Source organism: Lissotriton vulgaris, chromosome 6, assembly GCF_964263255.1.
Source record: "Lissotriton vulgaris chromosome 6, aLisVul1.2, whole genome shotgun sequence".
Lineage (NCBI taxonomy): Eukaryota > Metazoa > Chordata > Amphibia > Caudata > Salamandridae > Lissotriton > Lissotriton vulgaris.
This window is the reverse complement of record NC_141694.1, coordinates 584,001,319-584,017,316: the sequence shown is the minus strand read 5'-3', so window position 1 is coordinate 584,017,316 and position 15,998 is coordinate 584,001,319. Positions and strand designations below refer to the sequence as shown.

Genomic DNA, 15,998 nt, shown 5'->3' with positions numbered 1-15,998 from the left:
AGAGGTCCCACACCGGAGGCTGCCCTGCCACCCGAACTTGCTGACAAAGAACGAGGGGAGAGTATTTCATCCCAACCTCCCATCTCTACTATTGCATGGCTCCTGAAGTCATCCAGTACGGACATCTAGACCTATCTGCTGACTGTATGAACATCCTTAGAGAAGCAAAGAAACCCTCCACCAGAAAGTCTTATGCTTTCAAGTGGAAGAGATTTTACCTAAGGTGTGAGGACAACTCTCGATCCGACCCAAGGTCAGGAGCAAGTGATCCTCCCATACTTACTGTACTTGGCGAGGTCAGGCCTGAAGTACCCCTCCATCAGGGTCCACCTAGCTGCTATCACAGCCTATAGAAAGTCTCCTACCCAGACCTCATTCTTTCAAATGCCAGTGGTCAAAGATTTTCTAAACGGGCTCAAGAAAGTTTTCCCGCCAGTGAGGTCTCTCTCTGCCTTGGGAGCTTAATATTGTCCTCACCAAGTTGATGAGTGCTCCTTTCGAGCCTATTCATAAGGTCTCTTTGCAGCATCTGACATGGAAGGCTGTATTCTTAGTAGCCATCACATCTGAACGAAACAGGTTAGTAAGGCATGAGCGGATTTTGCGGATTGGCAATCCGCGAATTTGCGGATTTGCAAACTCGCAATCCGCAAAATCCGCGAATTCCCGCGAATTTGCGGATTTTTTTTTTTTTGTGTTCGCCCGTGTTTCTGCCAGTTCGCGAGGGTTTTTACAATTTCGCAATTTGCGAACTTACCTGTCGGGTCGCAAGTTTTGCGAACTTGTTGTTTCTACGTGTCCAACCTGTTTGGGACACTCTTCTTCATCACTGCCACTCTCTGTCACCACTGCCACTCTCTGACTACTCATGCCACCCTCTGGCCCACCCATGCCACCCTCTGTTTCATCACCACACCCTCTGGTTGTCCAGTGTACATTATTTTTGGCAAAGCAAAGCACACCTTCCCTGCCTCAAGTGACCTGAATTAATTTGGGGCTGATTAATGTGTCACAGAATATTTTTTTAGCTGGCACCTGCTTCCTTAGTGCGCCCTGATTAGTGATCTTTTGCACTTGCTAAGTGCTTTCATTGTTGCAAAATTAGTTACAACACCTGCCCTGCCCCAACTGACAATAATGAATTAGGGGCTGATTAATGGATTTTAACTTCCAGCCTGGCTCCTGCTTGTCTCCCTTAGCTGTAATTCAGGACCTTTGTGGCATATGTGTAACTATTCTGAGGTTCAGAGCAGGGTCACATAATAGTTGCAACTGGCAACTGAACTCTGGAGGGGCCCCTCAGGAAGCACTACAGGAAATGGCTACTAATGATGAGCCTGAACTTTTGAACCTGGTAAGTAGTTACTTTCAGTTTTGCTAAAATCGTATTTCTGCAATTTCGCACTTATTCGCGGGGCGCGAACTCACGCGAACAGTGCGAGCAGTGCGAGCAAAATCCGCTGCTCGCGGATTTGCGGATTTTTCAGGAAATTCGCAAATCTCGCGGATTGCGGATTTCCCGAAAATCCGCAAAATCCGCGAGCGGAACGGATTTTCCGCCCATGCCTAGTTAGTATTAGATTCCTTACCTTAGAATATCCCCAGGTGTTAGACTGCATCCGGAAATTTTTGCGTAGCAGTACCCCTGCGCGTCGGTAGGCGTTGTCTGCGGCTCCAAATCATTGGTGCCGGGATGACGTCGTCGGAGTACTTAGACGCCGCCCTCGCACACTGACGTCAGTTCTTCTTTTTTCCGCGCCAGCAAGCGCAGGTCCGGAGAAAGTGGTACTCCTTAGTGAATTTTTGACTAAACTTTTTTGATCTTTTTGGTCTGTTTTTCGAGTCAAACGACTCAGACGGTGCCGATAGGGATGCCCGGGTTCAAACCTTGCGTCGACTGCAGCCGACTGATGTCGGTTACCGACCCCCATCGCCGGTGTCTTCATTGCCTGGGGCCCAACCCCGCAAATGCCTCGACCTCTGGCAGTCGGCCCGCGCCGTTCGAGGTCCTGGTCCGGAAGGAGGTTGAGGGACTGGTCGCGGGGCCTGAGTCATCATCGCTCTGGGAGTCGAAATTCCTCGGGCTCCAAGTCCTCAGGTAAAAGGCACAAGAAGTCGAAGAGGCGACATCGCTCTTCTGACTCCCCCCGACGCTCGCGCGATGCGGCCGGGGGTTCGGGGGACACGACGCGGCTCCACTGGAGCCGCAGGCATCGCAGCTTGCTCCATACCCGCCGGTCCCTGGGCAGAAAGCGACGCCGGAGGAGATCGAGGCCTTCCTCAAGGGCATGAGGTCGCTCGCTCCTCCGTCGGGTTCCGCAGCACTTTCGGGCCCACCGTCCCCGACTGGGTCCCAAAGCGGACCGGGTGCTTCGGCCCCGGCGCCGTCAGGGGCTTTGCCCCCGTCGGCGACTTCGGTCCCGGCGCCGCAGGGCTCCGCCAGATCTGGTTCCGGGTCGTCGCCAGTCAAACTTACGACCTTGCCGGCGCCTGCCCCCAGGGTATCGCCCCCGACGCCGTCCCAGGACGTCGCCCCTGATGCCGTCCCAGGACAACGTTGTCCCCGGTCCTACCTGTAGGAGAGTAGGGTCTGCAATCCTATGGTCACCCCAGATTTTTGCTTTTTGCTTCACTGGTTTACGACTTTCCCTGGCCGTGGGCCTGCAAATCAGACCCACAGCCTAGCTGTTTTGTCTCTAAATTGACAACCATGTACTTTAGGTGCATTTACCAATTGGTATTGGGTCACTCTTGTAAGTCCTTGTATAGTGTACCATAGGTACCCAGGGCATAAGTGAACCAAAGGCCTACCAGGGGCTGCAGCATGTATTATGCCACCCCTGGCTAGCCATCCAAATCTGACACAACTGGCTGATCAATCAGCTGGGGCAAGGTTGTGTAATCACCCTTTGCTTTAGATATAGCATACCTATATCTAAACCTAAAATGGACACATATACTCCTATAAGTCACTCTTATGGCAGGCCTTAACAAACCTGGAGGCAGAGTGCTTGGAATTATGTGAGATGGTGCTCTAGCATGAGCTGAGCCTGTCTACAGCTTTCGGAACCAAGTCCTTTAGCTTTTTCCATTATAACTCTATACCATATACTCTTAAGTGCATTATAACTTTGCGGTTATTGCTAACTTTGGCATAGCATTATCAAAACAGGTTGAGTAAGGTGTCATATGAATTGGAATACTACCCCCTCGCCAATTCTGGCGACGGGGGTAGCATTCCACCCTTTTAAAGGGACACGACATGTAACTAACTGTGAACCCCGGTTAAAGTTAACTCGAGCCTCAGCATCACAAAATGGATGCTGCCACCACAGACACAAGTCTGACCTCCTGCTGCTGGGAGTCCTTCTAGCGAGGGAGGCTTGGACAAAGGGTTTCCTGCCTTGGGAGGTGCTAGCACCACCCCAGACAGGATTTTGTGTATTAGGTAGGACAGGGCTGAAAGGAATGAGACATGCCTAGGGCACACAAGGTGCCTCTACGCATACACCAGTTCAAACCAGTTGCTGGGGCACTCCAGCCCCAGCTCTGCCGTGAAACTGGACAAAGGATAGGAGGTGTAACCACCCCCCTTCCTGGTCCCACCCATGGGAGGGACCTAGTGATAGTGCAGCCCCCTTTAGCAGGATAAAGGTAGGAGCTGGTCCCATTCCAAATCAGATTAATCCTGAACTGAAATTCTACAAGAAGAAACTCTGGACTTCGACTTTTTACACAGAAGACTGAAGAAATCTCCCTTGTGGGCAAGGAGTGTCCACCCAGCACAAGCAGGCACCATCAAGCGTCCAGCGGCTTCACTTGTTGTCTTCCCTCAAGGATCCAGACTTCAGAGCCCGACGAGACCCAGATTCCCAGACCTCTCCGACCTCAACTCACATCTGCAGCACCGCTGAGATCCGTGGGTGCGACGAGACACGTGAGACTGGCCATCTTGGAGAAACTGCACTTCGCTTCCAGCACGACTTCAGAGGTAACCTAGACTAAGTGCTTTGGGGATTGAGAAGCCCCAGCCTGAGCAGCTCCGGCACCGAAGACCAGCCCTCCAGCATCCCCGAGATCTGCGTGGGGCCCTTCTGCCTGGTTGCTGCTCGACGCGTTGTCTGGTCACTTGCCAGCTGGCTAGTGGCCTCCTAGACGACGATCCACGACATCAACACTGCTGGTCTGGTTGCTCCAGACTGGCCCTTGCTTCCCTGCAAAGGAGAAGTACCCCGGACCCTCCTGGTTTGAACCAGACGCCTTTTCCACTCACCGCGTGGTTTGCCTTTGCCAAGGCCTGTTGATGCCGAATCCAGAACCAACACCGCCGACAGCGAGAGCCTGCGTGGGACAGCTCGTGCTTCCATCCTGGTCGTCGAAGACACCTCCTGGACCACGTGGCTGCAGAGTCAAGCGTCCACTCTTCACCTGATCGCGACAACAGCATCTGGTTCCTTCCTGGTTCCACTCCAGTCACTGGCTAGTGACTTTGAGCATTGTCCCCTCTGCTTTCAGGTCTTCAGCTTCAGTGATCCACCCTTGGATCCCACCGGACATCTTCCTCCTGGCCGCCTGCAGCATCTTTTCTTCCAGGCTCCATAGACTTCAACGCAGAAACCCGACACAACTTCGCACCTATGCACCCGCAGCCCGTGGGTGAGGTAACATGAGCATTTCGGTGCTCAAGGGTAGATTGACTCTCCTAGAGTCCTGTTTCACAGTCGTTTTAGTCCTAACTAGTCAGGATTGTCCGTACTCACCTTTTTTCTTGAACTGTACTGTCCATAGACGTTGTTACGCATCTCGCGTGTGAGTTCACACTCTGCAGACGCGTTCCGTGGGCCTCCTATTACGTACCTAAAGTTAGGATAGTGTAGTCCCAGCGATCCCACAGCCTCTGGACATCTCCATTCCTTTTATCGACTTCCTTATATCACTTGTTTAGTTTAGGTTTGTTGCGCCCCTAGGGCAACATTGTAACTCGTGCAACTTAATGTATTTTTCTTAAGAGTCTTGTCATGCGCTTAGCACTCTGATCTCATAGAGTTCAGTGGTGTTTGTTAGTTAATAAATATCTTATTTTCATAACTACCTGTGTGGTGTCCTTTTCATTTGGTATTCAAGGGGTTATATGTGGTAAAACAGCTGGCTTCACATGCCAAAAGAGTTTAGCCTAAGACTGCTTTGTCCATGCTACCATTAGTATAGCTGGTCTATAAGGTTGACTTACAACCAATCACCATAAGGGTTGTTTGGACTGGTACAAGGTGATCACTAGAACTAGTGAGCATCATATATCAGGCCAACTTCTCACACTACCCTCGATTCAATGCTAGGAGATTTTTACTTCTATGACCCGGCCCCATCCTTTGACCCAGTGTATCAGGGGATGGGTGGCGAGGAGGATTGGGAGGGATCTGAGGACCCTCTGGCACGTGAGTGCCAGCCTTATCAGGACTGGGCAGGTAAGCTTGGGTATGCCAGTGGTCTGGACACTTCGCCAGACACTGGTTATGTCCCCCACCCCCCCACCACCATGGCTATGGAGTTGACGTGGGCGGCCCAGGCCTTATCACTTGAACTCCCCGTCGCGGCCGTGAGGACTAACCTCCTCACTGAGGTCCTTAAACCGCAGGCAAGCTCCTCGGAGCCTCTGCTGCCGTTTAATGAGGCCTTATCTGACGATCTTCTGGGCACCTGGTCCAGGCCCGCTACAGGCTCCCCTGTAGATAGGAACTTAGCCAGACGCCACCGCCCGGTGACCCTTGCTTCCTGTCCACCCACCCCACCCCCGAGAGCCTGGTCATCCAGGCCTCTAACTCCCAGACCTCATTCCAGACAGCTCCCCCCGATCGGGAATCCAAGAGGTACGAACAGTATGGCAAGAAGATGTTCTCCTCATTGAGTTTGGGGTTGCGGTCAGTTAACACCGCGTGCCTCTTGGGCCGTTATACCCACTCTCTGTGGGACACGGTCATGGCCGTGCTGCCACAATGTCCGGAGGTGGCCCGGACTAAACTCGCCCAAGCCCTTACGGAGGTTCGAGGTGCTGCACGGTATTCTATCCGGTATGGACTGGGTATTACTGACTCGCTAGGTAGAGCGATAGCAACTATGGTGGCGATTCGTCGCCACGCCTGGCTGAGGTCAGCCAACTTTTCGCCTGATTTCCGAAACACCCTTATGGACATGTCGTTTGATGGCAGTCGCCTCTTTGGCGACAAGGCAGACAGTGCGCTTGAGCGCTTTAAGGGTTTCAGGGCTACGGCCAAGTCCTTGGGCCTGTCGGCCCCGCTCCAGCAACCTGCTGCCTTTCGCTCCTTTCGTGGCCAAGGAAGGGGCGCCCCCACACGTCCAGCCAGCCACAGGCTGCAGAATAACATCCAGCGCGGTGGCGGACGTGGTAACAGCCGTGGCGGTGCTCGGGAACAACCGCGAGGCCAGTCCACATCCACCCCTGCAGCATCCACCTCAAAGCCTTCCTAGTCCGAGCTTTCAGGCCCACATGACGCCAGTGGGGGGCAGGGTTCGCCATCACCGCCTTCACCGGCGCAACATCACTTCGGACAGGTGGGTGCTGCAAATCGTCCGAAGGGGTTACTCCCTCCCCTTTGAGGCGACCCCTCCAGCCATGCCATCGCAGTACCACTGCGTGTCGGGGATCACTTGAATTTTCTGCGAGAGGGAATTACGGCCCTCTTGGCCAAGGGGGCCATCGAGCGCATTCCTGGGCCAGAAGTAGGGTGTGGTTGTTACTCCCACTACTTTCTAGTTCCCAAGAAGGGCAAAGGAAGCCTTCGCCCTATCTTGGACCTGCGGAACGTCAACGGCTTCCTCCGGAAGGAGAAGTTAAAGATGCTAACTTTGGCTCAGGTCTTAGCTGCCCTGGACCAGAGAGACTGGATGGTAGCGTTGGACTTGCAGGACGCTTATTTTCACATACCCGTCCTGCCGGCCCACCAGCGTTACCTGCGGTTCACGGTAGACCACGAGCACTTTCAGTTTACCGTGCTCCCCTTCGTCCTTACCAGCGCCCCACGGGTGTTCACGAAAGTGATGGCGGTGGTCGCAGCTCATCTGCGCAGGTTAGGGTTTTCAGTCTTCCCCTACCTCGACGACTGGTTGTTGAAGGCGGGCTCACCCCAGACAGTCGTCAGCCACCTCCAGACTACGGCCGACCACCTGCACCTGCTGGGGTTCTCCATCAATGTGCCGAAGTCACACCTGTGTCCCTCTCAGAAGCTCCTCTTCATCAAAGCGGTTCTAGACTAGGCGCAGTTTCGGGTTTATCCTCCCGAACAGCGGGTTCGGGATTTTCAGGCTCTGATTCCGATCTTTCAGCCGTTATCCCGAGTCTCTGTCAGGTTGATGCTACGGCTCCTGGGGCTGATGGCTGTGAGAAGTTGGCCTGATACATGATGTTCACTAGTTCTAGTGATCACCCTGTATCAGTCCAAACAACCCTTATGGTGATTGGTTGTAAGTCAACCTTATAGACCAGCTATCCTAGTAGCGTGGACAAAAGCAGTCTTTAGGCTAAACTCTGAATGGCATGTGAAGCCAGCTGTTTTACCACATATAACCCCTTGAATACCAAGTAAAAGGACACCACACAGGTTGTTATAAAAATAAACAGATATTTATTAACTAACATACACCTCTGAACTCTTTATGAGGTCAGAGGGCTAAGCACATGACAATACTAAATGGAAATTTGAGTTCGCACAATATTTACAAGTGCGCCCTAGGGGCACGGCAAACCATATACTCAAAACAATGGAATGCGAGGAAGGAAAGTACTGTAAGGAGATCCAGAGGCTGGAGGATCGCTGGGACTACGCTACGAACTAGGTAAGTAAGGAGCAGGAGTCACACGGGACTCGCGTGCAGAGTGGAAACTCTCACGCGTCATGCGTACCAACGTCTATGGATCGTACAGTTTAGAAAGTTACGGATTCCGGACGAACCCGGCTGGATGGAGGGAAAACAGTGGACCTGGACACTAGGATAGTGTACACAGACTTCAGCACCTAGAAGCTTTAGTTACCTAACCCACAGGCTGCGGGTGCATAGGGCTGAAGTTGCGCCGGGTTTGCTGCGTTGATCCCGGTGATGCCTGAAACAAGGAGTTGCTGGCCGGCAGCCAGATGGAGGAGTCCGGTGGTTCCAAGGATGGAACTCAGAAGAAGGAGTCCTGAAAGGGAAGGGGACAGAGCCTCGGTCACTAGCCAGTGACGGTGCTGGGTCCAGGAGGGAACCAGATGCTGTCGCCGCAGTCAGGTGAAGGAAGGGTCGCTTCTCTCTGTGGCTGCGCGGACCAGGAGCTGCTCTTCACGACCAGGCTGGAGGCACGAGCTGTCCCACGTAGTCTGCTGCTGTTGGCGTTGTCGGATCGTCGATCTGGACAACAGGCCTTGGCTAATGCAAGCCACGCGGTGGAACAAAGATGGCGTCTGGTGCTTTTGACCAGGAGGGTCCGGGGTGCTTCTTGTTCACAGGGAAGTAAGGGCCAGTCTGGGGGACCAGACCAGCAGTATTAGATTCTTCGGGTCGTCGTCTCAGAGGTCACGAGCCAGCCGGCAAGTGACCAGACAACAGGACAAGCAGCAACCAGGCAAAAGGGCCCCATGCAGATCTCGTGAATGCTGGGGGGCTGGTCTTTGGTGCAGGAGCTGCGTCGGTGTGGGGCTTCTCGGACCCCAATGCACTCACTCGAGGATCCCTCGGCGGTCGTGCTGAAAGCGCTGTGCAGGTTTCGCAAGATGGCCGTCTCCACGTTGCTCGTCGCACCCACGGGTCCCAGCTGTGCTGTGGATGTGGGTAGAGGTCAGAGAGGTCTGGAGGTCCGGGTCTTGTCGAGCTGGGTTGTCGGATTCCGGGATGGAAGGACTCTGCAGCAAACCGCACAGGAGCTTGATGGTGCCTGCGAAGCAGGATGGTCACTCCCTGACCATAGGGGAGATTCTTCAGTCTTCTGGAATCGGGAGGTCGAAGGTCAAGAGTTTCTTCGTGGAAGTTGTCAAGATTAATCTGATTTGGAATGGGTTCAGCTCCTACCTTTATTCAGCTAAAGGGGGCTGCACTAAGACTAGGTCCCTCCTCTGGGTGGGACCAGGAAGGGGGGTGGTTACACCCCCTTTCCTTTGTCCGGTCCTGCGCCAGCTCTGGGGCTGGGGTGCCCCAGGAACTGGTTTGGACCGGCATATGCACAGGGACACCTTGTGTGCCCCAGGCATGTCTCATTCCTTTCAGCCCTGTCCTACCTAATACACAAAATCCTGTCTGGGGTGGTGCTAGCACCTCCCAAGGCAGGAAACCCTTTGTCCAAGCCTCCCTCGCTGGAAGGACTCCCAGCAGCAGGAGGTCAGACTTGTGTGTGTGGTGGCAGCATCCATTTTGTGATGCTGAGACTCGAGTTAACTTTAACCGGGGTTCACAGTTACATACATGTCGTGTCCCTCTAGAAGGGTGGAATGCTAACCCCGTCGCCAGAATTGGCGAGGGGTTAGTATTCCAATTCGTATGACACCTTACTCGACATGTTTTGATAATGCGATACCAAAGTTAGCAAATAACCGCGAGGATTATAATGCACTTAAGAGTATATAGTACGTGTTATCATGGAACAGTTATTAGGACTTGGTTCCGCAAGCTGCAAACGGGCTCAGCTCATGCCAGAGCACCATCTCACATAATTCCAAGCACTCTGCCTTCAGGATTGTTAAGGCCTGCCATAGGAGTGACTGATAGGAATATATGTGTCCATTTTAGGGTTAGATATAGAGATACTATATCTACAGCAAAGGGTGATTACACCACCTTGCCCCAGCTGTCGTGCAGCCAGTTGTCAGATTTGGATGGCCAGCCAGGGGTGGCATAATACATACTTCAGCCCCTGGTAGGCCCTGGGTACACCTATGCCCTGGATACCTAAGGTATGCTGTACAGGGACTGATAAGGTGGCCCAGTACCAATCGGTAAATGCACCTAAGGTACATGCTTGTCAATTTAGAGAGAGAACAGCTAGGCTGTGGGTCTGATTAGCAGGCCCACAGCCAGGGAAAGTCGTAAACCAGTGAAGCAAAAAGCAAAAATCGGGGGTGACCATAGGATTGCAGACCCTACTCTCCTACAATGGCCTCCTGCATCCTTCTGGTGCATCACGCCAGGTGGCGGATGTGGGCTCTGCAGTGGGACCTGAAGTTTCAGTGGGCCCAGCATCAGGGCAACTTGTCAGACCATGTCTTTATCTCGGAGGGCAATGCAAGACAGTTGCAGTGGTGGCTCACGGACAGCGATTGGGTAAGCGGCAGATCCCTCTCCCTACCCCAACCGGAGCACGTAGTTGTGACGGACGCATCCCTTCAGGGCTGGGGGGGCTACATGGGAGAGGCGGAAATCAAAGGCCTCTGGTCTCCGGCTGAGTACCGGCTCCACATCAATCTTCTGGAGCTGCGGGCGATCCGGCTTGCACTGAAGGCATTTCTCCCCTCTGTCCGGGGGAGTGTAGTGCAGGTGTTCATGGACAACACCACCGCCATATGGTACTGCAACAAACAGGGCGGGGTGGGGTCGTTGACCTTATGCCAGGAGGCTCTGCGCCTCTGGCAGTGGCTGGAACATCAGGGCGTGACCCTGGTGGTTCAACACCTGGCAGGTTCCCTGAACGCCAGGCCGGACGAACTCAGCCGTCGGTGCATGATGGATCACAAATGGCGTCTGAACTCTGACTAGGCGCAAGGCCTCTTTCAGCATTGGGGAGAGCCTTGGTTAGATCTATCCGCCACAGAAGAGAATGCGCAATGTCATCAGTTCTGCGCATAGGAATTTCCAAGGCGTCACTCGCTCTGAGACACTTTTCGTCACGAGTGGAGCTGCGGTCTGTTGTATCCCTTTCCGCCTATACCACTTCTTCCCAGAGTGCTGAAGAAGATCAGACGCAACCGGGCCCAAGTTATCCTTGTGGCTCCGGGCAGAGCACGAAGTTACTGGTATCCCGAGCTACTCAGCATGTCTGTCGATCCCCTGATTCGTCTGCCTTTTCAGGAGAACCTTCTGTCGCAGCAGCAGGGGACGGTCCTCCACCCAAACCTGTCCAGTCTCCACTTACATGCATGGAGATTGAGCGGCGGCAGTTGAGGCCATTTGACATGCCTCCTGAAGTCTGTAATGTGATTCTGGCAGCCAGGCATCCCTGGTACGCCTGCAGGTGGAACAAATTTGTGGCATGGTGCACAGCAAAGGCTGTGGATCCCCTTTCAGCCCCTCTTTCAGAGGTTCTCCGCTTTCTTTTTTCTCATGCCTAGCAGGGCTCTGCTCTGGGCACTATCAAGGGCTACCTCTCTGCCATTTCAGCCTTCTTAAGGCTCCCTGAACAGCCCTCTTTCTTCAAGTCCCTTGAAAGAGGAAGAGAGGCTCCCCCGTCTGGACCCAAAACGTGCGCTCTCATTCTATTTGGATCGCACACGCCAGTTCCAGGTGGATAACCAACTCTTTGTTGGTTACGTGGGCGCTAAGAAAGGTCGGGCGGTGCACAAGTGGACCATCTCTTGGTGGGTCGTGTTGTGCATCAAGGTATGCTACTCTTTGGCTAAAAAGGAGCCTCCTGTGGGGATTCGTGCCCATTCCACTCTGGCCACGACGGCTACTACTGCCCTGGGTCGGGGAGTCCCCTTGCAGGACATCTGTCAGGCAGCCACGTGGGCCTCGCTGTACACGTTTGAACAACACAATATGCAAAGGGATTTTACAAATGTGGTCATTGTGGCATGTGTAGATGTGCAAAAGATAAAACTAAAAGTTTCAAAATCAAAGATGGGAAACGGTATGATATCAGAATGAATATCACATGCAGCACCAAATTTTTAATCTACATAATAGAATGTAAATGTATGATGGTGTATGTCGGCAGCACAATCCGCATGCTTAAAGAAAGAATGGGCGAACATCTGAGAGCAGTAAAGAATAATGATGTGAGGTATCCGATAGCGGAACATATACATAACTGTGAAAAGCAGGACTATAACAGAGGTTTCAAATTCTACGGTATTGATCATGTACCTGTTGACCCACTAGGTGGGAACAGGGAATTGAAATTGAGAAGGCGGGAAGCACGATGGATCATGCGCCTTTGGGCGGTAGAGGAAGGATTAAATTATGATCAAGAGCTTCAATTCTTCTTAGGTGATTAATGAGGACTAGTGAAATCTGTGATTGACTGATGCACATTACCTATATGTGAATACACATCAGATGAGGTAAGGATATTTGATGGCTATTCCATTAAAACTCATTATTATCAATATATGGTAATGTAACATACAAATCTGCGCTGGAGAACGCAGACAAATGATAAATTCAAAAGACTTTGGGAATAATGCTGGATGAAATGTACGCAATGAATAATGGTACGCACTGCTGTAACTGTCAAAATATGCTACATAAAAAGGACATTTGAAAATGTATTGAGGGGAAGGCCGTATAGATATACGTTTCTGCAATTATGTTTAATAATATATGAAGTTTATCCGTTCTAGAATGGCCGCCGCATTATAGTGGCACTTCTGTAAGCACTGATCTGGTAGTCCGTTATCAGTGTCTACCGGCGCTTAGCTTAAACCAGGAAGAGGAAGGAAAGGGGTTGTCTCCTGCACTCGGGACGCGACCGAAATTACCGAGCAAGGTAAGCCGGGGGCAGAGGGAGGCTAAGATTGAACTAATCGAGATGGGGAGTTTAGAAAAATAATATATTTAATTCGTAACTCTGCAGGCTGAAAAGATACGGCATGAAGAATAGGAGATTAGACGGTAACCGGCAGACTTACAAGGTATGAACCCGGTCTTTAAATTCTAAGAATGGGGAAGGCAATGAATAAGCAGTGCACTCGGAGCTAAAAATATGTTATTGATTGTAGGTTTCTAACCGGCGCACGAGGGAAATAAAAAGGGCTAAAATAATTGAGACACTGACAATTGGGTGTTGACCTGTAATAATTCAGGTAAGCGAGGCCGATATAGATGGAGTATTAGAATCACGCAATAATTTATTCCAAGCGTGATAGTGAAATGATTTCAATTTGGTTTGTAGGTAAAAAGTTGGATGGTGTGCAATAACTGATTCTGAAGATATAGGGGGTGAAGGAGTGAGATAAATAGAGAAAAGCGATAAGAAAACGAGAGGTAGGTTCTGGAATAAGTATAGATGTATTTATTACGCATTGATGCAAAGTGCAGCCCTAATTCTCAATGGGTGTAGAGTGAAGTTGTAAATTTTCTCTATCCAAACAGATAGTTGTGTAAAGCCAAGTTGAGGTAAATACCACCCTTATTACTTGATTTTGCATGTTGGGCAATAAGCCATTCACAAATGGTCTTGGTCAGAACTAACCGCTTTCCTTATGTTCTAATGCATGAAATGCTTCAGACACAGGATAGTGTGTGACACAATGATGTATTCAAAGTATTTTCTTTTATTTATTTTTTTATTGTGTAACTATATTATGCAAAAGAAACACGGCTAAGATGTTGAAATATGTCAATGGGCATGTAAAACATTGTGTTGTAGAGGATTCTATTGAGCACATGGTTGTCTTTAGGGGTCTGATGAGGCTCTGTAAAAAGTTATCAAATCAATGTAATTAAGGGGTTGTAAAAAAACGTTGTTTGTATTATTTCCAGCCCTGATGAAGCCGATGGATTGTGTATAACCTCGGCGAAACGCGTTGGCATGGCATGGGATTTTAAAATAAAAGAAGAAACTGTGGAAGAGCCTTGAGACTGATTTGACATCATTGAAAAAGTTTTTTATTTTAAGAGACTCTTAACTATTGTGATATGTTGAGTGCTGCAGTAGTATATTGTTAGTAAGGTATACCTAATCGATTGATTGGGTGGTGGGAAGCGAGGTGCTGCCTTCCCCATTCTGCATGCACCAGTACATTTGAGAAATATGTGTTTTTAGATACTTTCAGTGTATTCTCTCTAGAGCGCCAGGGAATTCCTCAGCACCTAAAAAGAAACACTACTGCCTGGACAGCCAAGTCCGGAGAGATGGCTTTTTCGGCCGTTCAGTTCTCCAGGACTTTCTGGTGTGATCATTGGTTTGTAGACCCACCACCGGGGTTGATATTGCTGGGGTATCTATTCTAAGGTAAGGAATCTAATACTAACCTGTTTCTCTCAGATGCACAAATACTTACCTTTGGTAACGATATATCTGAAAGAGACACGTTAGTGATAGATTCCTTACCTTAGAATATCCCCAGGCGTCAGACTGGATCCGGAAATTTTTGCGTAGCAATACCCCTGCGCGTCGGTAGGCGGCGTCCGCAGCTCCGCGTCTGTCGTCCGCGTCGTTAGCGCCGGAATGACGTCGTCGGAGTACTTAGACGCCACCCATGCGCGCTGACATCAGTTCATCTTTTTTCCGCGCTGTAGGAGAGTAGGGTCTGCAATCCTATGGTCACCCCCGATTATTTGCTTTTTGCTTCACTGGTTTACGACTTTCGACTCTATCGGTGCCGATAGGGATGCCCAGGTTCAAACCCTGATGTCGGTTATGGACCCCCATCGCCGGTGCCTGAAGTGTTTAGGCCTCGACCACGACGACCGCACCTGCTCCGACTGCCGGGCCCTGACGTCTAAAGCTAGGCGGGAGCGGTCCCGCGAGCGACTCGAGCTCCGGCAGTCGGCCGCGCCGTTCCAGGTCCCGGTCCCACGGGAGGTCGAGGGACCGGTCGCGGGGTCGGGGTCATCGCAGCTCCGGGAGTGGACATCGGTCGTCCGGATCCAAGTCCTCAGGTAAGAGGCATGAGAGGTCAGAGAGACGTCATCGCTCCTCCGACCCACCCCGACGCTCGCACGATGCGGCCGGGGGTTCGGGCGACACCGCCCACGGGGCTCCGAGGGAGTCGCAAGCGTCGCCGCCTGCCCCACACCTCCGCGTCCTTGGGCACGGCACGGCGCGACGCGACGCCGGAAGAGATCGAGCGGTACCTCATGGCCATGAGGTCCCTCCCTCCTCAGTCGGGTTCCGTGGCGCCTCCGGGCCCAACGGTCCCGGCTGGAGGCCCTAGCGGGTCGGGCGCTTCGGCCCCAACGCCGTCGGGTGCTTCGGCCCCGACGCCACTGGCGACTTTGGTCCCGGCACCGCAGGACCTCACTGGATCCGCTTCCGGATCGTCGCCGGTCAACCTCACAACCTCACTGGCGCCGACCCACGGGTGTCGCCCCCGGCGCCCACTGTGGACGCCGTCCCCAATGTTCCCTTCGGTCTGGCGCTCTCGACGGCCTTTGGAGATTTTTATTTCCATGAGGAGGCCCCGTCTGTTAATCCTGCTTTACAGGCAACGGGTGACGAGTGAGATTGGGAGGGGTCTGAGGACCCTCTGGCACTGGAGTGCTAGTCTCAACAGGACTGGACATATGAGCTTGGGGAGGCCAGTGGTATTGACACTTCGCCAGACACTGGATTTGTCTCCCCTCCGACCGTGGCTTCGGAGGAGGGGTCTACTTAGTGTGGTGTTGACGAAGGCGGCCAAGGCCTTAAACCTTGAGCTCCCCGTCGCGGCCTTGAGGACTAACCTCCTCACTGAGGTCCTCAAACCGCAGACAAGCTCCAGCGAGCCTCTGCTGCCGTTCAATGAGGCCTTATGTAACGTTCTTGTGGGCACTTGGTCCAAGCCCGCCACAGGTCCGCCTGTGGATAGGAACCTGGCCAGACGCTACCGCCTGGCCCCGGGCGACCCTTGCTTTTTGTCCACCCATCCCACCCCCGAGAGTCTGGTTATCCAGGCCTCCAATTCCAAGACCGCATTCCCGTCTGCTCCGCCCGATCGGGAATCCAAGAGATATGAGAAGTTCGGGAAGAAGGTGTTCTCGTCCCTAAGCTTAGGGCTGCGGTCTGTCAATCACGCCTGTCTCTTGGGCCGCTACACCCACACCCTGTGGGACGCGGTCGCGGACGTGCTGCCACAATGTCTGGAGGAGGTCTGGGCTAA

The 15,998-nt window shown here is 52.3% G+C and overlaps 1 protein-coding gene across 2 annotated transcripts in view; it reads left to right on the top strand.

The window, feature by feature from the left end:
* The first annotated feature begins 12,912 nt into the window (after positions 1-12,912).
* The window catches only part of SNX14 (sorting nexin 14), a 1,106,650-nt gene continuing 1,103,564 nt past the window's right edge, over positions 12,913-15,998 (top strand). The window contains exons 1-3 of one of the 2 annotated variants that reach the window (XM_086926582.1): positions 12,913-12,998; positions 13,088-13,179; positions 13,288-13,311. The gene's annotated coding sequence lies outside the window, so the exon portion shown is untranslated. The remainder of the gene's footprint in view (positions 12,999-13,087; positions 13,180-13,287; positions 13,312-15,998) is intronic. The other variant, XM_086926583.1, reaches the window with a different exon arrangement.